At 41.0% G+C, this 24,054-nt stretch overlaps 1 protein-coding gene and 1 long non-coding RNA gene across 2 annotated transcripts in view; one reads left to right on the top strand and one right to left on the bottom strand.

Moving 5' to 3' along the window:
• KIF5C (kinesin family member 5C) overlaps positions 1-24,054 on the top strand; it is a 153,490-nt gene that overhangs the window by 7,250 nt on the left and 122,186 nt on the right. The gene's annotated exons all lie outside the window — the stretch shown is intronic.
• LOC105720516 (uncharacterized) lies at positions 1,695-6,893 on the bottom strand. The gene is made up of 3 exons (XR_001108174.3): positions 6,802-6,893; positions 3,165-3,687; positions 1,695-2,762 (listed from the first exon to the last, which is right to left on the bottom strand). It is a non-coding gene; the product is annotated as an uncharacterized LOC105720516 (long non-coding RNA).

The raw sequence follows: 24,054 nt of genomic DNA, 5'->3' as shown, positions 1-24,054 counted from the left end.
TAGCTTTTGTCCCTAAAATTACTGCCCTATTCTGGTTATTCCTGGAAAACCTTTCTTGTATTACCATTTCTTAGGCATTTGTACACCCCATTCTCCTGGTTGGATTAGCCACTGTTTTCATCTTATTTTTGGTATTTCTAAACATCCTTGAAGGCAAAGCGCATGTTCATTTAGTTCTAGACTATGTTAGCCATTCCTTTGTGATCATGCATAAGATGTATGTGTGTGTGTATATATATCCTTCCCATGTAGCTTTTTCTTTTTTTTAATTTAAATTTTCATCTCCTTTACTGTAGTTGTATAGTTACTTAGTAAATGTATCTTGACTGAAGGTTTCTTTTTTCCCCTTTCCCTGCCTGAAATCAAGACTCCATAAATGCCAATTTCTGCGTTTCCGTAAATTACTTGCGTAGCACTGGAGACTTCCTTCTGCTCCCACTTGAGCTTGTCTGGCCCGGCTCCCCTATTTAATAATGTTTTCCATTCTCAGCTCTTCCCATTCACAGTTGGAAACCTGCCCCCACCTTTGATTTCCCTCCCCCGACCTTTGATTTCCCTTTAGTCCTTCCTTACCTCAGGTTTCCCACCTGTGTCTACTTATTAAAAAAGCAAAAACAAATTGGCTACTCCCTAATGGTTTCTCTTGAGTTGAAAAAAATTAAGCCCCTTGACAGATCCAGTCCCATGTTACTTTTTCCCAGGTTTTTTTCATAAAGTTCTAATTTTGTGGCTGAGAAAGTTCTCCCTGTAATCCATTTGCTGCACGTCAACCAAGCTCCTTTTAGTAGGAATTGAGTCGTTGAGTTTGAGGTTGTTTGTAAATATCATAGAGAACTCACGAGAAAACAATTTTAGATTCATCATAGTGTCTTCCTGGCATGGAACATGGGCATGAGTCAGATAGCCTAGATGAACTCTGAGCTCTGCCACTTCTTAGCTGTGAGAACTTGGGCAAATTCCTAAACCACACTGAGTTCCAGTTTCCTCTCCTGTAAAATAGAGATAACAACACTCTCCACTGTCCAGGGCTGTTGTGTGCTAAGCCCAGTGGCTAGTCCACGTCAGGCATCCAGTTAAGGCCCAGTAGTGGTTCATTCTCTGCATTGTTGTCAGATTGACTAATCTTGGGAAGGTGCAGACCCTTCAGAGTTTCCTCTGTGCCCTCAGGTTGGAAACCAGATGCTTCAGTGGGGCATTCCAGGGCCTCCATACTGCGGGCCTGCCTACTCCCTAGCCTTACCCTCACCACATATTTGATCTGTGCTTCTGTTCCCCCTCAAAAAGACTAGGCTGCTCAATCCCCATTCCTTTCCCTTCAGCTGCTCACATCAACCCACATACCAGGGGTGACCATCCTTACCTGCATGGCCTGTGAGCTTTGGAAAAACATCCACTCACCTTTAACCTCTCAGCCCACAATCCTTCCACTGACACTTTTTCTGATCAGCCTCTCTCTCCCCATCCTTCCTGCCAGGTGGAATTAGCCTCTTCCCCTTAAGCATCGCTGTACTTTGCTCTTCCCTGGTAGTGCATTTCATTTATTTAGTAAATCTGTCCTTTCCTCCAATTAGGTTGAAAACTTTGAGGGCAGGAAATTGTGTCCCATTACTTCCATCTCCAAGGCCTGGAACAGAGTAGTTGCTCAGTATAAGACATCTTTTGAAAGAAAGGAAAGGGTGCTGACCCTCCTTGGCTTGTCAGAGTTAAAGGTTATTTGCTTAGATTGTCACTTTGACCTCTGTCCAGCTCTGACAATTTGTCTTTTCTCCTTTAGACATCTTTATGGTTTTGTTATTATTGTCTTAAAATAAATAGTTTCTTTTTGTGTATATGGGGGCCCCAATATGTTGCCTGCACAGTGAAAAAATTTAGACCATGGAAAAAATCATAAAGACGGTAAAAATTACATTTAATTTTCCTAACCAGAAAATACCACAATTAACATTTTATTGTGTATTCCAGTTCTTTTCTATTCTTACAACACACTTTGTTTTAAAACAAAGATATTTTATAAAATCTATTTTAAAACTCTGTATTACTTAATAATATAGTATACTTACTAAACTAAATGCTGATGTCTGAAGTCTAGTGTACTATACATTCTCAGCGTTTTAAAAGTTGCATATAATTTCATTATATGCCTAATCAATACTTTAGTTCCTACTAATGGACCTTTAGGTTTTCTGGGGTTTTTTTCCCTATTATAAACAAGGCTTGATATAAACATTAGTCCATACACCTCCTCATGGACTTGCCCAGTTATTTTGTTAGAATGCATTCCTAGAATTGAGATTACTGGGTAAAAGGATATACGAGATGATTTTAAGACATCCACTACAGTTTGTGAAGGGAGCAACTTAGAAACTGCAAATTGTCTTCTGTTTTATAGTCCCACTTCTCTGCTCACCCTGTGGAACCGCTGCCAGTTTGTCTCATAAGGTATCCCTTCATATTCGAGCTAAATTAACTTCTTACCGAGGGTATGTGCTTCGTCATGCACTGTTAACCCCCAGATCCGGAACGTGGCAATGCCTTCAGACTTTTAATGTAAACCGTAGGATTTTGTAGGCTGTCTCTTGTCAGTTTCAATATTCTAAAGGATGTTGTTTGTTGGAGGTGATCAAAAGCTAAATCTCTCTCTGGAGGCAGACAGAGATAGAAGCCAAGATTGTAGTCTTAGGGAAAAATCGGATGGATGGATGTATCCTTTCTTCTTGGTGCTCACATTGAATGGCCTGTGATATCTTCTGGGCAATGGTAAGCTGAGAAAGGAAAAAAATAACCCCCTCAGAAAAGCCCTAGGCAGAGACTTGCTTTTTCTCTCCCCGCTTGATTCGTAGGTACTCTTTTAGAAAACTTATTATGTAAAATTTCAAACATACAGCAAAGTAGAAAGAATAACAAAATGTACTCATCAACCAGTTTTAACCATGATCATCAGCAAATGGCCAATCTTATTTTTTACACACTCTCCTCACCTTTCTCCCCAACCTCACTAGACTATTTTAAAGCGAAATCTTAACATCTCATATCTTTTGAGCCACAGACTTCAATATGTATCTCTTTATTTTTAACATAACTACAAGAACACTATTACATGTAAAATATTAACAATAATTCCTTACTATCAAATGCCCAGGCAGATTCCCCCCATTGCCTTCTACCTTTCTTTTTGCAGCTGGTTTCTTCAAATCAGAAGGCTAGGTACTGTTGATTTCCAGTGAGGAGAAAGAAATGCTCATACACGTCGACCTTGAAGCAAGAGGAGCCTTTTGCCGTGATAGACTTGTCTAGTGTAGAGTCAGGTGTGGCGGTAGAAGCACGCACGGTGCCATCAGGGCTAACAGATTCCCAGCCTGTCTCCCTTCACAATGCTCATGTCCATGTCCCAGTTATCCTTTTTAATCCACCAGTGCCAGTGTGGCAGGGCCACCTGGAAAGCTATTTAAAGAGCTTTCCGCTCTGTGGCCTTCTTCCTGCTGCTGCTTCACCTTGTCTTTGCTCGTTAAGCATCAGGGAAACAGGCAAATGCATCTCATTTGTCTTCAGTACCCTCTTATTAGATTGCCATCAACTATATTTGGAGCAGTCCTCTTAAGTGTGTCCAGGTGTATTGCATATGACCTTTTCCGTCAGTGCATACCCATCCTTGATGTGAATCGAACGCTGGAAAATACGTCCGCAGAGCTGAAGGGAAAGCATATATATGAGATCAGAATTCAGCACAACACAGTACTTAAAGGAAAAAGGTTTGTAATTCTCTTTTTATGTTTCATATTCCTCTTCTTATTAAAGGAAAACTTTTGAAGGGAGATGGAGTTGGAGGAAAGGTGCAAATAAAAAAACAAACCCCAGTAATTTATACCTTTAACATCTAGCTGCAGAGTATTTTTTTTTTTAATGGAGTTTCGCTCTGTCGCCCAGGCTGGAATGCAGTGTCGTGATCTGGGCTCACTGCAACCTCTGCCTCCTGGGTTCAAGCAATTCTCTTGCCTCAGCCTCCTGAGTAGCTGGGATTACAGGCATGTGCCACCATACCCAGCTAATTTTTGTATTTTTAGTAGAGACAGGGTTTCACCATGTTAGCCAGGCTGGTCTCAAACTCCTGACCTTGTGATCTGCCCGCCTCAGCCTCCCAAAGTGCTGGGATTACAGCCACTGTGCCCGGCTGGCTGCAGGTTATGTTCTTAGGAGCTGCAGATCACTAATATTATTTTAGAAGCATTTATTTGAAGATCTTGGTTACACAGTTCTGTATGGATGCATGGCGGGGACTCTTCCTTTGTTGGGCTTACTCTCTTAGTAGTCTCTCCCATTTCCAGGTCTCATTTTGCCTTATAAGGAAAGGCCGAGCAGTCGGCTTCAATTCTCTGAGGAGGTTATATCATAGTTTTTCTTGGAACGACCTGTCTGGCACCTCACTCCTAAGAGATTATTGATTTTCACCTGGGAATCTGGGCACAAAACAACTCCATCAATATTAGAAACTTTGGATAGTTATGGGGGAAGGGACTTCTGTTCCCCTTTCACAGCCATCTCTTGCCCCATAGACAGGGACAAATGCCAATCTGGTCAGTATTCCTTCCTGCATCTGCCCTCTGCGACAGGCTGACCACTGTAGGGTCTGGCTTCCTGGGATGGCTTCCAGGGCCGATTTTTCTCTCCCCTCTCTGAATGCTGCTGAGGGGTAAGTTCAGCTTACTCCACAGATTCAGGCCCAACTGGGCTGGTCTTAAGGTTTAGAATAGGTAAGGCTGCAGAATGTTAGGTGGGAAGTAAGGGAATGGGAAGACCCCACGTAACCCTCCTCACCTGGGACTTTGGCCAGGTTCCGTATTGGGATGACGGGTGTGGGTGCCCTACCTAGGTGGTGCTTGGATACCTGGAGTGTCACTATTCTTGTGTAGATCAGACTCGCCCACCCAGCGGGAAAGATGGGGCTGTTAGGGGAGGCTTCTGGCACTCCTGGGTCCCTGATACTAATGTTATCATGATAGCATCAAATCCTTCTAACTACTCATTATTTGTATCATACTTGTTGTAAAGTCGACTTTAGAAGGGAAGGAACTGTTTAGCTCTTCCAGGATAATTAATTACTTCACTAAAAAACACAACCTGCTAATTATCTGTCCAAACAAGCAGGAGAAATAACACCCAGACTACCCTAGGATATATCCTAGAATAATAGCCTTGCTTGCTCATGTGTTTGTTAAAATTTTCTTCATAACTATGGCTCCTGGTAAAGATCGGCTTGAGGATCTGTTTGAAACAATATTTTCTGTTCTAGACATTTATCCAAAAGAGTTTGAAAGGGGGAAAATACACATCTGTTTGATAGCTACTTCCTTAGTAATATTGTGCTGTCAAAATGGTAGCTGTGCGTGACTACTGGGCACCTGTAATGTAGGTAGTCAAATTGGGATGAGCAGAAGATATAAAATATTCATCAAATTTCAAAGACTTAGTACACAAAAAGTAAAATATTTTACTAATATTTAAAAATATTCATGACATGTTGAAATGATAATATTTTGGATGTGTGAGGTTAAATAATAAAACGAATTTCACTTCTTTTTACTTCTTTTAATGTGGCTACTAGAAAGTTTGAAGTTACATGTGTGGCTCACATTTGTGCCTGGCATGTATTTCTCTTGGACAGCACGGCTCTAACATTTAGAGGTGACATTCTGATTTTTTTTTTTGCCTTTATTAATTTCAGTTTCACTTTGATACATGGAGGATCTAGTATGTGCTGAGCTCAGTACTAAGCATCATGGATTTACTATGATAAGTAAGACCAGATCCCTGCCATCAATAACCTAAGTCCAATGTGGGGAAAGCAAGTTAAAAAAATCACTTGGCCTGTAGTCCCAGCTACTCGGGAGGCTGAGGCAGGAGAATCAATTGAACCCGGAAGGCAGAGGTCACAGTAAGCCAAGATCGCGCCACTGCACTCCAGCCTGGTGACAGAGCGAGACTCCGTCTCACCAAAAAAAAAAAAAAAAAAAAAAAAAAGAAAGAAAGAAAGGAAAAACTGGCTTGGTATCAGTGCCCAGAGACAAGAGCAAAGAAGACATGAGTGGAGCCAAAATAGAGAAACACATTCCATTCTGTTCAGGGAAACCTCAGACAGAGGGACAATTTGATTCTTACTTTGAAGCTGGGGTAGGAATCTGTTTAGAAAATGTAAAATTTGCTTTTTTTTTTTTTTTTTAAATTCAACTTCCGTTTTCTACGCAGGGGGTACACGTGCAGGTTTGTTACTTGGGTATCTTGCACCCAAGCAGGAGCATAGTACCCAGTAGGCAGTTTTTTACCCCACGCCCCCTTCCCGCCCTTCCCGCGCTAGTAATCCGCTTTGGTTACTTTGCAGTTCTCTATAGCTCTTTACATGTTTGCGTTTTGAATGTTGTTGAGGAAAGATGCGAGAAAGAATGCGTGCTGGAGGCTGCCCCCTCCCCGCCCCCATGACTACCCCTTCCCCCGCAGCAAGGGCTGCGACCCCGCGGTGCCCGCGGAGCACTGTAGCAATTTAAGTTTGTGCAAGCTGTTTGGGCAGCGGGTCTGAGTTGCGTTGGGAGTGGGTGACATTGAGAATGCCCAGAGGCGACGGGGCGCCCGGTCTCTGAGGGATGGCACGCTGCCTACCTCCCTGGTGCCTGGCTCCCCCGGAAGGGGCCCCCAGCTGCCGGTCCCGGGAAGGCACTGCAGGCCCGCGGCTCCTCGGGGGTCGCCTCCGCGGGCGGCCTGTTTCCAATTTCCAGGCAAGGAGCGACGCGGTGATGCAAATCTGCCACTTACCTTCTGTCACCATTCTGTCGCTAGCGCTAGGAATGATGAAACCTCCTGTTCTGGAAATGCATTTCTCTTTAGCACCAGCGCCTTCTAATGAGGTCCCTCCGCCCCGCGGGATAAAAGCGCCCATTAGGAGGCCTGGTGGTGGGAGGTGGCCACTCCGTTTGGCGCCGCGAGGGAAACCGCCTTTGTCGCTCACAGGTGCCTCTTTTTGTCCTGGCCTCTGCTTGTGGAAGAGGTCGCCTTGCAGGTGAAGGCCACACAGCTCTTCGGAGAAGGAGTCTGATTCTGTGCTGAAAAATCTCTCTTCCCAACTCCCACTCAGGTTTCTGTAGTCTGGGTTGGCATAGAATTGATTTTTCCTCCTTTGTAAATGACAAAAACGCTATGATGGTAACATGAAAGCAAGCAACAAACGCAGCCCTAATCTCCCCACCTGACAGCTTTCATTTTATTTTTTTTCTATCCTCCTTTCTTCTCTTGGTTGGTGCTTAATATTAAAAAAAACAACAACAACAAAACCAACCGTAGATATACAGTTCTGCCTTTTGACCTAAATATATTACTCCATAAACAGTTTCCGTGTTGTATAGTATCTTCATGTTTCTGCTTGTCAGTGACTGCTTAAATGTCCTGTGGGCTGATAGATCACAGGTTGCTAACCCATCTCATCATAATGCATTGGGATCTCCATTTTCCCTTTCTCTAGGTGATGGGTTAATGAGCATCTGCATGCACAGAGCTGTGTTCTTTTGTTGAATTATTTCTGGAGGATAAATTCTCTAGAAGCAGATTTCCTAGGCCCAATGCTGTGAACATTTTAATTTGATTCTATGAAATATTATCCTATTGCTTTCCATACAGGGTCTACTAATTCCCATGACCACCAGGGATGGATGAGTGTCCCATCTGGTGGTTAATTCATTTTTGAAATAAAGGAGATTTTGAAATCTTTTCATTTTTGAAAAGATTTGGAGAGCAATGGTCTGGGATTCATGTATCTTAGAGATTTTTTTTTAATCCTGTTTTTCCTCTGATATATATGAATTGTAAACTAATTGTATAACTATTTAGCAAACTATTTTAACTTGGAATATTGTTGCCAGTCAGCACTCCAGGGGTCAGGCTGGTGGGCAGGGGAGTCTCTTGGGCTATATAGAGGGAGGAAGAACTTGGAGGGGTTAATGTACTCCACTCCTCAACATCCATCAACTAGTTGGCAGAGGAGTTGGTTGGAGATGGTGATTTACATTTGGGACTAATTCAGGGCTCTTCTCATATTCTCACAGATGTAATTATTTCTGCTATTGCACTGGATGAGCTTCAGACCTTTGGTATACTAATAGCAGCACCCATGGGGATCCATTTCACTAGATGATCTGGCAGTATGTTTGACTGCTTCTGGTAGGAATTCATCCTTCTTCTGGGAGGTGTGGTGACACCACTCACAAGACATTACTTCATGCTTTGATGGTTATGTGTACTCAGGGATCCGCACGTCTTTAGTTCTAGAAGAGCTCAGCCACCAGACACATCATCCCGTGGGCTCACTGGCAAGCCTGGGGCTGGGAAAGGAGAATCTGAGTAAGGTAAACAAAAGGAAAGGCAATATGAGATGGAAATTGGGGTAGAAAAAGAGAAGAAAGGAATGCTGTGGGCCCCCTTTCTGGGTATATGTGTTCTCTTATCTTACTATAGAAGACATGACATGTTTCCTTTTCTACAAAATTTACTTTGAGTACAAAATGCTGCTCTTTAATGCACAGGTTTAGTCACTCAAACACAGAGGTCCTTTTTGGTGCCTTAACTAACATGCTGAGTATCATTTACTTAAGAAACTAACTGGTTTGTGAAAATTTTACCTATAATGCTGTTATACTACTTATAAGCTAAAATAATAGTTTTAAAAATGTTTAAATAAAGACACTTTTTTGTATACAACTTAAAGAACACGCAAGGCGTAAAGAGAAAAGGAAAGGTGGAATAAGAGTTTCTACAGGGGAGAGAAGGTTTTCAAGATGATTACTGTGCCAGCCTGGGAAACATAGCAAGGTCCTGCCTCTACAAAATAGTTTTTAAAAATTAGCCAGCTATGGTCATGTATACCTGTAGTCCCAGCTACTTGGGAGGCTGAAGCAGGAGGATCGCTTGAGCCTAGGAGTTGGAGGCTGCAGTTAGCTATGATTGCACTACTGCACTTCAGCCTGGGCAACAGAGCAAGAGCCTGACTCTAAAATAAAGGAGCTATGATCACTATGTGTGAAAGGACAAGGAAGCATGTGAGCCATTTTTGAGAGACCTGAATATAGAGAAGCAAGTAAGGTGGCTGGAAAGGAGGGGATTGGATGTGGAGGGACTTGAAAGAGGGCTAGAGGAATTGAAACTTGATTTAGTTGACTTGGTATTCTGCTCTATCCTACAGCTGAATGAGAAATACTCCCATGTGACATTTCTTCTTAAATGTTGTGTCTTCTGACCTCAAATAACCCTTTTGAGGTTTCCATGAGGACTGGGTACTGTTGAAGTTTGCTTTTCACAGTTTTATGGCTGGTAGCCCAAATGAGTTTCAACTGTTATGGGTTCTTGACTTAGCATCCAAAAAGACAACTATGCTAATATCTTATTTAATTAATTAATAGTTGGAGGATGACATTGTTCTGGCTACTGGTTATCATATATATTATAGATCAGCAGATTTCAAGGAATTGACATACAATGAAGTATGCATAAATTAAGCTATATTTTAAAAGTAAAGTATAATAATTTGAGGCATTTTTCTGTTGCAGTATGTTTTCTGGAACAATTTTGCATTCTGGGTAAGAACTGTCCCATTTGGGATATTTCACATTTCAAAGGCTCCTCCATGTACAGCAGTAGTTTCATGTCTGTTGAACTTGCTTATTGTTTTGAAGAAAGAGGTGGTAGAAATTCACCCTAAAAATGGCTTAGAATACTGGCAGAATTTCTTTAGCACTAAATTTCCTTCCAGAAGATGTATTTTATTCAGGAAAGTGAAAACAGAAGGTTGGAGAAAAGGTGCTTTTCAACCTGGATACTTCGGAGGACCATATTTAGAGAAAATTCTCCAACCTTTCTAAAGCTAAGGATTGCTTTTTTTTTTTTTTTTCCTAGTCACCCCACCTCAAACCAAATGCAAATCTAGGTGTTAATGTGTTCAGTATAAATATCAATTAACCAAATGTCTTGATTAGCAGAACTGCAGACAGTGTAGGTATTACTGCTCTTCTCATAGACCTTTACGGACCTATTTCATGAAGAGCAATTTTCCTTTTACACCAACAAAGTCATATTCTTCCTCACTTGCAAAATATTGTAATTCTAACAGTGTAGTGACAACACTTAAATAAGAGGTTTACATATATGAAATCATTCATTTTATTTTTATTATTTATTTATTTATTATTATTTTGAGACAGAGTCTCACTCTTGTTGCCCAGGCTGGAGTGCAATGGTGTGATCTCTGCTCACTGCAACCTCCACTTCCCGGGTTCAAGCGATTCTCCAGCCTCAGCCTCCCAAGCAGCTGGGATTACAGGCATGCACCACCATGTCTGGGTAATTTTGTATTTTTAGTAGAGATGGGGTTTCATTATGTTGGTCAGGCTGGTCTCAAGCTGCTGACCTCAGGTGATCCATCCTCCTTGGCCTCCAAAAGTGCTGGGATTATAGGCGTGAGCCATTGCATCATTCATTTTAATCTTTAATATAACCCTATGAAGTAACTGCTCTTGTCATATCCCCTCTTGCCATTCTGCAAATGAGGAAACTTGGGCATAGAGAGGTTAAGTAAGTTGCTGAAGGTCACAGAAGAGTAAGTTGTGGATCTGGGATTCAAACCAACACAGTGGGCTCCAGCATCCTTCCTTTTAGCTATTTGTTATATTGCACCTAAATTTTGGTTTATACCAGGAATTGAGAATGTTTGAGCGCACAGCATTTTCTAAACTAGAGTTTCTCTGAGGCACTAGTTCTTTGAGATGTTACCTGATAAAAGTATTTGATGTCAATCAAGTGTGATAAGCGTTGCTCTCATTCTCTGCCTCTTGGAGCCTTCCTCTTTGAATCAGCAATCCTGCAGTAAATGGAATAAGCATACCTAGCTTTGTTGTTCCCATTAGCAACCTATTAGACTGAGACAGAAGTTTGGGAACTACTATAGGAGAAGACAGCTTTAAACCTGGGCTAGACTTAACAGTGGAAGAATTTTTTCTGCCTCTGTTGCTTGCCCTTGCATTGATCTTGAATTATGTATGAAGGCAGAATTGGCTTCTCTGTTATGCTGTGATGTCCATCTCAGAGGCTGTTTAGGACCTTCGGTAGAACACAGTGCCATTCCTCTCAGGGTTGGATGCATATGCTTGGAAACCTCTTAGGCTACACTTCTGAATGTTTAGATGTACTATTAATCTACATGCACCTGTCCACAGAGAAAGGATTATGATGCTTTTCTCATAAAAACCTTTATTTAATCTGTGTTCTTCTCTGCCTTAAAAGTGGAGAGATTTATGTCTGCTTCTTGGATTTCTAATTCCATCTGCTCATTCAGCCACACTGCTAAACTGTTTTCTAAAAATTTTTCGGTAGCTTTTGAAAGATGCATCATGAAGATAATTTTATCTTCTTCAAATAATGACAGTTTTGTTTCCTTCTTTCCAGACATAGACTTTTAATTTCTTTTTTCTTGTCTTGCTGCATTGGATTGGACCTGCAGGACAGTCTAAAATAAAGTCATTGATACTCAGCATCCTTGTCTTGTTCTTGATCTTAAAACAAGGTGTGCTGTACAGTTTTAGTAAATATTTATTGTTGAGGTAAGAAAGTACAGTCTATACCTGGTTTGTTTTGTTTTTAATCATGAATGGGTCCTGAAGCCCTCGACTGGCTCTTACTTGAATTGCAATAGTTTTGGAATACAATTCCCTGTTTCCTTTCTACCCTTTGGTCTCTTTCGAACACTGTTGCTAAACTGTTCCTTCCAAAGTGCCACTCAGATTATGCCAGTTCTCTGCTCAAAAACATTTAAGTCTTCTCCTTTGCTCACTAAAATAAGTTTGAACTCTTCAACTTGTTTTCTGTCATTCAGCAAACCCCTCCACACTACGTTCCCTTTAGCCTTTTGCCTTGATCACTCTACTTTGCGTCAGGACTCTGCCTTTCTCAAATCTAACTATCCACTGTATCCTAAACTCAGTTTGCATGTTCACTTGTCCAGGCCTTTGTGGATGAGGTTCCCTCTTCTTGGAGTGCCGTTCCCATCTATCTGTGCCTCTAGATTTGTTCTCACCCTGGAAAGTCACAGTGAGGTATTTTCATTTCTCTCTAGTCCCTTCCACCTTGGAATTATCCCACTTGGATTGTGAACTCCTCTCAGGTCAGGGTTTGCTTGATTTATTTTCATATTCTCAGCGCACGATTCTGAATGGGTATGCATAATACATGATGGAATGAATGAATGAATATTTCTTGTGGCACTTACATTCTCATTTTCATGATTATTTTTAGTCTCATTACCTCCCTACCTCCCATTATCGGTTCCACCTGAGGACTAAAGAAGCTGCCCACATATTGCTTTTGTGCAATTCACTGTATTTGGACCAAACTGCAAATGTAGGCATTTCTTAGGAGAGCACAATTCATTTATCTTACCTTCAAGCAACTCACTGTTTAGTAGAGGAGACAGATGGATAGAAACTCACACACACACACACACACACACACACACACACACACACACGGAAAACAGTACCACTGACAAGTGATTGAATAGTACTCAAGGGTTATGGAGCCTGAAACACCTTAAGGGTAGGGCGAAGTGATTTTGAAGTGGTTTCATAGTAGTTTGCAAAGTGGTTTCATTTTCCACAGAATAAAAATAGTTCTGTATTGAGTATCCAAACTCCATTATCTTCTATTTAGTTATCCAGTTGGCAGTGCCAAAAGGAAAGAAATTATAGATTCACTAAGTAAAGAAAATGATTGCCTTGAAATGATTTCTTCTTCTACCAAAATGTAGAAGCCACACATACAAAACACCTTTCTCTTTTTGCAACTTGCTAGTCATAAAATTATTTTAATGTGAACTGAAAGCTGGCATCATAAAGAAAGAAAGGTCCAAGAAGTTAAAACTGAAGACATTAATATAAATGAACCACACTTAAAATTCTATTGATAGTCCTCAGCTCTGAAAGGGAAATGTCTGTAATTTACCTAAATTGACTTGAAATGAAAAGAAATAAGAGACTTCCTTCCTTGGATGTCTGTTTCCTGGCGTTTTTCTTATAACCAGGCTATAGAGTGATTGAATTATTATTATGATCCTGTAGTGATTATTTTCATTTCAAGAGTGTGGGTTAATTTCAGCCAAATATTTCAAATAAGTTAATGCAATATATATAATAAATCAATGCTGCGACATAGATTCTGAGGATCAAAATTATTTTAGATCAACCAACGTATTTTTCTTAAGGATGGTCAGTTGTTCATCCTAACTTCTTATTCAGGAAAATGGAAGTGGGAGGTAGGAGGGAAGATAAAAGGGAGTATGAAAGTAATCACAAGTGTTCAGTAGTTTCTTTTTACTTTTTTTCTTTAATTTTCTTTAATTTTTTCCAAATATATATACATTTTAGGTTGATTTAAAAAATTCAGGAAGTTAAGATTTGGAAAGTAGAAATGCTCCTTATTCCCTCTCCCTCTCCCCAAGAATAAGTATGAACCGATGGGTGTTAGTTATATCATTCTGATACTTTACTTTTATAAATTCTATTCTAAAATACTTAATACATATAAAATAATATATATATATAACAAAAACAAATGATAAGATGTTCTAATAAAATTAATACCCATGAGGCCACCATCCACTTAACATCACTTTACCAATATGCAAGGCTCCCTTCCTCTCAGCTGTTATCCTCCTCACTCCAAAGCAAGCACTCCCTGGAAATTCACTGTTTTTGAGAGGAGTCTCTGCCCAGGCTGAAGTGCAATGGAGCAATCTCGGCTCACTGCATCCTCCACCTCCCAGGTTCAAGTGATTCTCATGCCTCAGCCTCCCTAGTAGCTGGGATTACAGGTATGCATCACCACGCCCAGCTAATTTTTGTATTTTTAGTAGAAACAGGATTTCACCATGTTGGCCAGGCTGGTCTCAAACTTGTGACCTCAAGTGATCTGCCTGCCTCTGCCTCCCAAAGTGCTGGGATTACAGGCATAAGCCTCTGTACCTGGACCTACTTTCATCATTCTTTATGATTTTACTGCAAACATTTTTTGGTGCTGAATGATACATTGCTTACTTTTTTTGATCTTGAATGTCCGAAATATTTATAAAAATACTGTATATATTTTTCTGTGCCTTACTCTTTTCTCTTAACATTTATGTTTCAAATGGATGGTCAAAAAACATAGCCTATGCAAATTCTATTCAGTATAACTAGTGTATTAGTTTGCTTGAATGACCAAAACAAAATACTACAGACTGAGTGACTTAAGCAACAGAAATTCATTTTCTCACAGTTTCAGAAGTTGAAAGCCCAAGATCAAGGTGCCAAGGTTGGTTTCTGGTGAGGGCTGTCTTCTTGGCATGTAGGTGGCCACCTTCTCACCGTGCATGTCCTCACATGCACACATGCGCACCCACCCACACACACACACACAGAGAGAGAGAGAGAGAGAGAGAGAGAGAGAGAGAGAGAGAGAGATCTGGTGTCTCTTCCTCTTCTTATAAGGACATATAAATCTATTGAGTTAGAACCCCACCCATATCACCTCATTTTACCTTAATTACCCTCCAAAGACCCTGTCCCCAAATATGGTCACACAGGGTGTTAGGCATTATGCAAACCCCAATGTGGGGCTTCAATAGTTAAATTTTGGGGTGGACCCAGTTCTGTTCAAAACGAGTAGTATACACTAAAGCCATTATATGCTGCAGGGGGTTCAGAGATGTGAAAACTCAGACCCATCCTCTGAAGTCAGGAAACCCATCCTCAGCCCATGAAGGGTTTCCTGGCTTTTTCTAAATAACCAAATTTAGATTCCCCAGAGGAGAGCTCTTGGTGAGCCCTCCTAGAGTGGCTTGTGTGCACAGTGAACAACACATACCTGAGCTGAGCCTGCAAACAAAGGAGTAGAGGGACCATGTCAGCGGCATGCCAGCTTTTCCCGGGGAGGGGTGGACATTATTGAACCTTGAAGCCTGAGTATTGAAAGATGCTTGGATACCCAGCTGTTTCTTTCACAATGGGGTGGATGGCTACATAAAAAGAATTCTACAGCAATCGGACCATTTCATGGACTGCCTCCCCTTTGGACCATCACGATGCTGATATGTCTCCTGTTTTATTCAGTGAGAAAAGAGAATCCCAGGCGAATGTTTCGGTAAGGCATTGAGAGTGTGCTGGAACAGAGAACAATAGGGAGGTAATCCTTTTAGCATCATTATGCCTTGCTGGAACTGTCTGGGATAAAAGATAATAGAAACCTAAGAAGTTAAAAATTAGCCATTTGGAACTGAGTTTTTGGTAACTGTCATCCTGCAAAAGGCTAGCCTATTCCAGAATTCTGTGATGAGAACATTTTTAGTAGAGCAGCAGTTTTCCATTTTTTTTGACTATGAGATCATGATTCATTTTTTTCTTTCTTTTTTTCTTTTCTTCTTCTTCTTTTTTTTTTTTAAAGAGGGAGTCTCACTGTCACTCTGTTGCCCAGGCTGAAGTACAGGGCTGCAATCTTGGGGCTCACTGCAGCCTCTGCCTCCCAGGTTCAAGCAATTCTCCTGCCTCAGCCTCCTGAATAGCTGGGATTATAGAAACACACAACTACACCCAGCTAATTTTTGTGTCTTTAGTAGAGATGGGGTTTCACCATGTTGGCCAGGCTGTTCTTGAACCTCAGACCTCAGGTGATCCACCCGTCTCAGCCTTCCAAAGTGCTAGGATTACAGGTATAAGCCACTGTGCCGAGCCGAGATCATGATTCATTTTAACAAGAAATAGAAATACATTGCAACTTAACACACAGACACACATCTGAAATAATAGTTTTATGAAATGACACTGTTAATATGTGTGATATCCTCTAATATTTTCTATTCTACTCTGTCTTGTTTTAGTTTTTAAACTGCTGCTTATGATCTAATATGTTTAATTTATGAACCAGCACATAGTAGACTAGGGTTTTTTGAACTTTTGGGGAGTTATTATAACTTCTTTTCAAAAATTCAATTTTCCCTAGCATATTTGAAGGGCTAAAGGACATCAAAATCTTATTTTTCACCATTCTCTAGTCCTGTTTAGCTCAATGCTCCACCTCACAGATGTTATAAAAGTATGTGATATTTATTAATGCAACAAATACTTTAAAGTCCCAGCTCTGGGCTATGTTAGGCACTAGTGAAATAAATTTTCCAGATTAGTGGCTTGTTTGTTAAGTGTATATAGAATGTATTTAAAAATCATCCTGTGGGCCAGGTGTGAGGGCTCACACTTGTAACCCCAGTACTTTGGGAGGCTGAGACAGGCAGATCACTTGCAGTCAGGAGTTCAAGACCAGCCTGGCCAACATGATGAAACCTTGTCTCTGCTAAAAATACAAAAATTAGCTGGGTGTGGTGCTGTGCACCTGTGGTCCCAGCTACTCAGGAGGCTGAGGCAAGAGAATCACTTGAACCTGGGAGGCGGAGGTTATAGTAAGCCAAGATTGCACCACTGCATTCCAGCCTGGGTGACAGAGTAAGACTCAGTCTCAAAAAAAAAAAAAAAAAAAAAAAAAAAAAAAAAAAAAAAAAAATCATCGAGTGTACTCCAGGGAGAAGTGGTGCTGGCTAGCACAGAAAGCACAGGGTTTGAGTGAGTAAAGAGAAATTGAGCCCTGATTTGTATCCTGTACCTTCCTCCCATCCAAGACTGGCTCTGAGGCCTTCTGCATGTGGACCACTGTGGGAAGTCCTGTCTCTTTCCTAGCCCTCCCTTCCTGCCAAATGTCCTGTCTAGTTCACGTAGGAATGGAAACCTTCAGGCACATAGGGAGTGGCAAGTCCTAGATTGAGAGGCTCTCTCCAGTCTGAAAAAGCCAGAGTTGCCAATTCCCTGTAGTAGAATAGGCAGGCTCATGTTGAATGTTACCACCAAACCAATCGTTAAATGCAAAAGGCCACTGAGCCCTGAACTGAGTACCTCATGAGACAACTCTTATTTCCTCTGTGGTAGGCAGAATAATGGCCCCAAAAGATGTTCACTTCCTAATCCTGGAATCTGAATATGTCATGTTTCATGACCGGTGGGAATTAAGGTTGCAGGTGGAGTTATGGTTGTTACATCATTTGACCTTCAAATAAAGATTGTCCAATGCAATCAGAGGGATTCTTAAATGGGGAAGAAGGAAGCAGATAGTCTCATGAGACTTGATGGCCATTTCTGCTTTGAGGGCTCATCCCTCGTTACCCTACCCTTGTTTGTCCCTTTACAAGCCAAGGAATACAGGTGGCCTCTAGAAGCTGCAAAGACAGGAAAATGGCATCTGCCTGGAGCCCCCAGGAAGAAAGCAGCTCTGCAGCTCATTGACATCAGCCCAGTGAGACTCAAGTTGGACCTCTGACACCCAGAACTGCAAGATAATAAATTTTTGTTGTCTTAAGCCACTAAATTTCTGTTAATTTGTTATAGCAGCAAAAGGAAACTAATACGCTACCCTACTACATAGTATTGTTTAATTTTTTACAAAGCAAACACATGTTTTTACCAGAAGTAAAGATGAGAAAAACAGTAATATTTTGAAGGGCTCATGTTCACATTAATAACCAAACATCTAGCATTCAGAGAAAATTTTATATGAAATGGAGACATGATGTATACAATCTCTGTGAAAATAAAAATTGTATTAGGTGCTTGCTATGTAGAATATTAATTAAATAGATTTTTTTTTTCAGAATTCCAATTTATTAACCTATATAGTTCTTTGGGCATAGAACACCTTTTAATCTTTTTTTTTTTTTTATAAGATTCAGTGACAAAGCATATAAAGCCATATCTTACTGTTTTCTTTTAATGTTATTTTTGTTTCAAGGCTACTTGCTGCTTTATTGTTAAATACCATTGGCAGTGTCAGCTTTTGAATTAACAAAAATGGAACAGATGAAGTAAAGCAAATTAAAGAAATTTATTTTATTCTCTTAAGAAAGAACAACTATATGTGCTTATGCTTAGCATAAGAAAACAATTGAGGCTGGACGCGGTGGCTCAGGCTTGTAATCTGAGTATTTTGGGGGCTGAGGCAGGCAGATCACCTGAGATCAGGAGTTTGAGACCAGCCCGGCCAACGTGGAGAAACACTGTCTCTACTAAAAATAAAAAATTAGCCGGGTGTGGTGGCAGGCACCTGTAATCCCAGCTACTTGGGAGGCTGAGCAGGAGAATCGCTTGAACCCAGAAGGCAGAGATGGCAGTGAGCTGAGGTCGCACCACTGCACTCCAGCCAGGGCAACAAAAGTGGGACTCTCTCTCAAAAAAAACAAAAAAGAAAAAGAAAAAAGAAAACAATTGGATAATTAACACTCCCCACTTACCTACAGACTCCTTAAAAATAGTTGCAATAGATTTCCTCAGCCAGGTCATGAATATTTCTTCTTCCTGAATTCATGGGGTTGGACTTTTCCTTCTCATATTTCTGTGTACATCTCCTTCATTCACAGCAGAATGTAGGGAATGCCTGGACATTAAGGCAGCAGGATGATTTCAGATCCCATAGAAAACAAGTGGGATAACAGCCACTTCATTCTGCCCAACTTTATGCTCGGCCCAAACCGATGTAGAGACAATTAAGTTTGGTAGCTGCCCCAGAATCAGGCTGCTTTGGTCAGCTTTATCGAACCATTTTTCTACTCTTCAGGTACCTTGTTTGATTGTTCCTTGGAAAGCTATTCTGCTGATTTTGTGATTTTTTTTTTTCACATTTGCTTTCTATGCAGCTCAGTTTTCAGTATTCCCAAAGATGTCTCCATTTTGCCAGTGCTTTCTACTTCTCAGACCTTGAAGCAGATGGTTTTCATGATAATTTATCTCCCTCTTCATTCTTTTTTTTCTCCTTTTTTTCTTTCCTTTTTTTTTTTTAACCAAAAACTCCTGAGGTTATAGCAAGTAATCCCCCTTCATTCTTAAATGCATATCATTGTGGACACTCTGTCCAATAACCCACCTGGCCTCACCATTTTCTATTTAAAGCTTACAGTCCAGTGATCTAGTCATGTAGGGAATGCCTATCTGTGATGGTTTTGTGCCAAGCCCAAGAAAGGCCTCTGATTTGTTTTCAGAACCTTGGAAAGCAAGTCTTAAAATGTTCCTCATTTTTCCCTTCCGTGAGCGCAGACAGTCAGCTGACACAGGGACCTCTCCCTGTCTGCCAACAGAACCCTGGGATGGCTCTTTCTCATCCCTCGTTACCTTACCCTCGTTTGTCCCTTTACAAGCTTCCAGCCTCCTCTCTGGCAGTTACTTTAATTGTAAAATGAAGTTTGCATTTAGTCACTCCTATAGCAACATTGGTCAGAGATTGACACCTTTACTCTTTGATTACAAACTGCCTTTGGGAAAGGGTTTAGCAAGTATTTAATTGGTGCTAAGTACTGGAGATGTACTGGGGACAAAGAAATGGAGCTTGGGCTTACAGACCAGAGGGAGAAAGAGAAAATTTCGGAAGCAATTATGGTTCAGTGTTGGAGGGCAAGTGTAGGGGTGAGGCCACAAGGTGGGCACCTGTTCTACAAGGGGGCAGGTGGGGCAGGGACCTGTGTTGGAGGGTTCCTTGTAGAGAATAGCTCATGAACATTCTTTGCTGCTCTCTAACAGAAACAGATATCTTAATATCATTATAAAATGCAAAAAACCCCAACAAACCCACATTGCATTACAGTGGCAGAAATAAAAAAGGTGGTTGCTGAGATGGGGTTGACCAGAAAGGGAAATGATACAAATGCCTAATTAGTCTTAGGTGGTTGTTGTGTGAGGATATCTAATTGTCAAAATTATGTACTGGAATAATTCACATCTATTATTGTATGTAAATTAAAAAATAAAGCGATATGAGAAAGCTTTCCGTGTACTGATATATGGAAAACTCTTCAAGATACATTAAATGGGAGAAGCAAGGTGGAGGCAGTTATATATAAGCTGCCGCCTTTTATGGCATAAAGAGGAACAATTAGTGGTCTATGGTTGACTGCTTCTGTGTGCACAAAGAAAGAACTCTGAGAGAGTGGTGAGGCACCAGCAGCAGTGTTGGGGCTGGGAGGTGGTGAGCAGCTGGCAGCTGCAGGAATAGTAGGCAGGGGTGGAAGGGAGACGTTTCACTTTTATACCTTATACCTTCAAAAATCCTTTATACTTTTTGGTGTTTGAACTATTTCTCATTCAAAAAAGAAAAAAGAAAGCAACATGGAAACCAAACTAAGGAGGTTTTAAACTGAGATATAAAATGCTTTCAATTATTCCCTATGACAGGCTATTTATCAGTTTAATATTTTTAAGAACTTCCTCCCATCAGTGCTCTGAGAACCAGCTGAGCAGATGTGTCATGCCCATGTCAGATACCTCAATGGCTCCTGTCACCATAGCACTAGGTCCCTCTGTCCCTCCCAGCCTTCCTAGCTCCTTGCTCCTGGAAACCCTCCTCATCAATCTCTGACATTTCAGCGGAAATACTGTTTGTCACCTCCTAAGGAATCTGGAGGATGACCTATGTGAGATAGATCGTCAGTTACAGGCTCTTCTTAAAGAGTCAATATCCCTTGCAGAGGCCAGAACGCTGGAACAAATGTAAGGAAGGTTTAGTTTTTAAAGACAATTTTTGACTTGAATTAAATAGGATTGGCTACTTCTTGCTCTTCCCGAGGATGGATTGTGCATGGAAGAGACCTCTTCACTGGGTTTGCTGCTCTTTCTCGCTCTGTGAGTTGGGGTCTAACAGTCAGATTTGGTCCGTGACAAAATGGAAATCCTTTCTTTCCCCTCACATTAGTGCCTCCTTTCTATGCAGCAGCTGTGGAAACCACCTTTTGTGGTCGAATATGCCATCAGAAGTGCCACTCATGTTCCTGGATTCTCTCTCTTCTGTGGTTCTGCCCCTGAATGACTCAAGAAGGGGAAAGACAGGAAGATGGCTTCTTTGTGCCAGGAACCATTTTTTTTTTTTTTTTTTTTGAGATGGTGTCTTACTCTGTTGCCCAAGCTGGAGTGCAGTGGTGCAATCTCAGCTCACTGCAGTGTCTGCCTCCCAGGTTCAAGTGATTCTCCTACCTCACCCTCCCAAGTAGCTGGGATTACAGGCACATGCCACCATACCCAACTAATTTTTGTATTTTTAGAAGAGACGGACTTTTACCATGTTGGCCAGGCTGGTCTTGAACTCCTGACCTCAAGTGATCCACCCGCCTTGGCCTCCCAAAGTGCTGAGATTGCAGGTGTGAGCCGTGCTCAGCTGTGGAACATCTTTAATAAGTACTTTGCCATTTCTGTTCCTTCACATCCCTTCTTTCAAATGCGGATGCTGCTAGTTTTTCTTATGGAACCCCTGAGGAAAATGAGAATATTTTATAGTGCTTGTGTATTCTGGCAAAGAGCATTTCATATTGGTTATATTTTATAGCTTGGGCCCTTTAAACGTTTTCCCTGCAACACACACAAGATGTATTATATTCTTAGCTGTTTTAAATTCCAACGCCTAATCAAGAGAAGCTAAGTAAAATAATTCTTGGCCCCTGCTGAGTTTTAGTCCTGTGCCTTATTCTCTGCTTGGCTGCTTATTCCTCTAATTCCTAAATTCAGGAATGGCTAAAGGCAGTGACTTCATGGAGCATTGGGTTGAGAGAGATTGTAAGGCTGCCCTTGAGCTGCACTTGGACTCTGCGGACAAGTGTGCTGTGGCTGATGAGTGATGTCTGCTTGGAGCTCAAGAAAGAAGGGAAGCCTCGGTCTAGGTATTTGCCGAGGCTGCTTTGATGGTCCTACCCTAGATTTCATTGTATTTCATACACCTAGTGCTTTATACTAAGTGTATGCTCAATAAATAATTGCTCATGTTGCTTTTAAAAACTTTGTCCTTCTGGAAGTATGATTGTCCGTCATGTTAAATAAACAGGTCTGCCCACAAGAGCATGGCTACTGGCACCGGAGCTCATTCCAGCAGAATTTAAGTCTCATGAGGCAAGGCACTAACGTTTCTTTCCCTTGCCCTTCTCCCTCCTTGAAATAATCTCAGCTAAATGCTTTTGCTTTATAGTTTTAGCTCCGTGCGGTAGACATTGGAGACACCCTTTAACTGCTCCTTAGCAGAAGTGAACACATTCTCACTGCTGTTTTCAGCAGCCCTGATGAGAACCTGGAAGTATTTCCAAGGCCTGTCATGCAGGTGGGGCTCACTGTCTGAAGCAGTAGTATCACTGGCTAGATGTAGTGATCGAATGCCAGGTGTCCAGGTACTGTTCCAAGTGTTTTACATTTATTGTTATTTCGTCCTCACAGAACCTTATGAGAGTGGCTGCAGTATGATCATCCTGACCTGAGCTCAGAGAGGTTAGATAACTTGCCCAAGGTCACATAGCTACTAAATTGTGAAGGCAGGGTTTTAGCTTAGGTGTTCTGAATTTAACCTGTTTAACCAGTGAAGTGCCTTGAGCACTTAACTGGAATGCAGAGTCCTGTATGTTCTTGGGAAGTTAAATTTATTTTCCCTGTTTTCCCATCTATAAAATGAAGAATTGGGCAGGATGTTTTAGATTCCTCTGAGCCCTATCTTATTTGATCCTAAGTTACATATTAAAGATATCTTTGAGCCACTCTAGTGCTACTTGTTATGAAATTTGATGAATAATGTATGTATGTGCTAGAGGTATACAGATCGAAGTGAAGACTTGAAACTTCTTAGCACACACCAGAATTATAGCTTGTCAAGGGCAAGAGATTTATTTTCCTAAACAATTAGAGGACACCAGTAATTATGTTTGATTACATGTTGAATGGTTTTCCTGTTGTGTCAACCCATTGTCTTAATTGTACTTAAAAGCAGCAGGCTATTATTTTGAGGTTTGTGAGGTTTAAAATTGCTGTGTCTCAGCGTCGCAGGGAGCAGGAGAGCTAAGAGCATGGGCTCTGGAATCAGACGACTCTGGTGCAAATCCTGGACCTGCCACTTACAAGAGATACTTGGCAAGTTCCGTAACTTCTCGAATGGTTCCTCACACTGGGAATAACAACGGCATCGATCTCACGAGGGTATTGTGAAGATTGAAGGGCACATATATGAGGTGTTTGGTGCTGCATTTGGCATGTAAACCTTTCAGATGTTGGCTATCGTATTATTATTATTATTGATTAGGTGTTGATGGTGGGCAGTTTCTGACACGCTCCAGGCTCCAGCCCTGATGGATAGAGCTATCTGGGGTAGATCAGGGCTCAGGCTTGGATGGATTGCTGCTGTGTCACACTAGTTTTGACATTTAGAGTGTTTGTTGTCTATCATGTTTCTATTTTATGTCTGTAATCTCATTTTCTAAAAGCATGCGGAATGGAGCTAAGAAATATGGCAACCATTGAAGAAGTTACAATCGTGAAATCCCCTGAAGAGAGCCACAGAGGAAGGATAACTAACTCTAGTATTTAGTAGGAAAATTATCTTGATAGTGGATAATTTTAGGCAGTACACAGCAGACATGGCCTCAGATAACATTGTATCAGGTAGTGGAAAGTTATTTTCATTTTATTCCTCTTTCAGCCCTTCTGAATCTATCAAAGAGAAGGGCTCAGTTTGAAGCTAGTGTTTAATCTCTAATACTTTGGAATTTCCCTCTTAATAAAAGGAAAGAACAGGTCCTAGGCTTGGAGTCCTTAACAGGCAGTGTTCCTAGCTAGAGCTCATTATCATTGCTTTGTTTTCATTCTATCATCTCTTTTTTATTGCCTTCTGTTTATAGCATGTAATACTGATTTTTCACTTACAATAGTAAAATAAAAGTTTCATTGAAAGTATGTCTAAAGAAATATAAGTTAAAGAAAAATCTTAAAGGCACAGTGGATGGTACATGGTTATGACAAAAATTGTGATGGTGACACCCAAATCCCTGAGTTAGGACACACTGGTTTAGAGACAAAAAAAGGACAAAAACTTAATGCCAGGGAAGGCTGATGTTTAAAAAGAAGAGAAATTAAAGAAGTTGGAGGAACACCAAAAAAATGCAGAGTTGGGAGA

Source organism: Aotus nancymaae, unplaced genomic scaffold (genome assembly GCF_030222135.1).
Source record: "Aotus nancymaae isolate 86718 unplaced genomic scaffold, 86718_ANA_hifiasm-v0.15.2.pri h1tg000029l, whole genome shotgun sequence".
NCBI lineage: Eukaryota > Metazoa > Chordata > Mammalia > Primates > Aotidae > Aotus > Aotus nancymaae.
The sequence above is the reverse complement of the archived record's forward strand: the minus strand, read 5'-3'. Positions and strand labels throughout refer to the sequence as shown.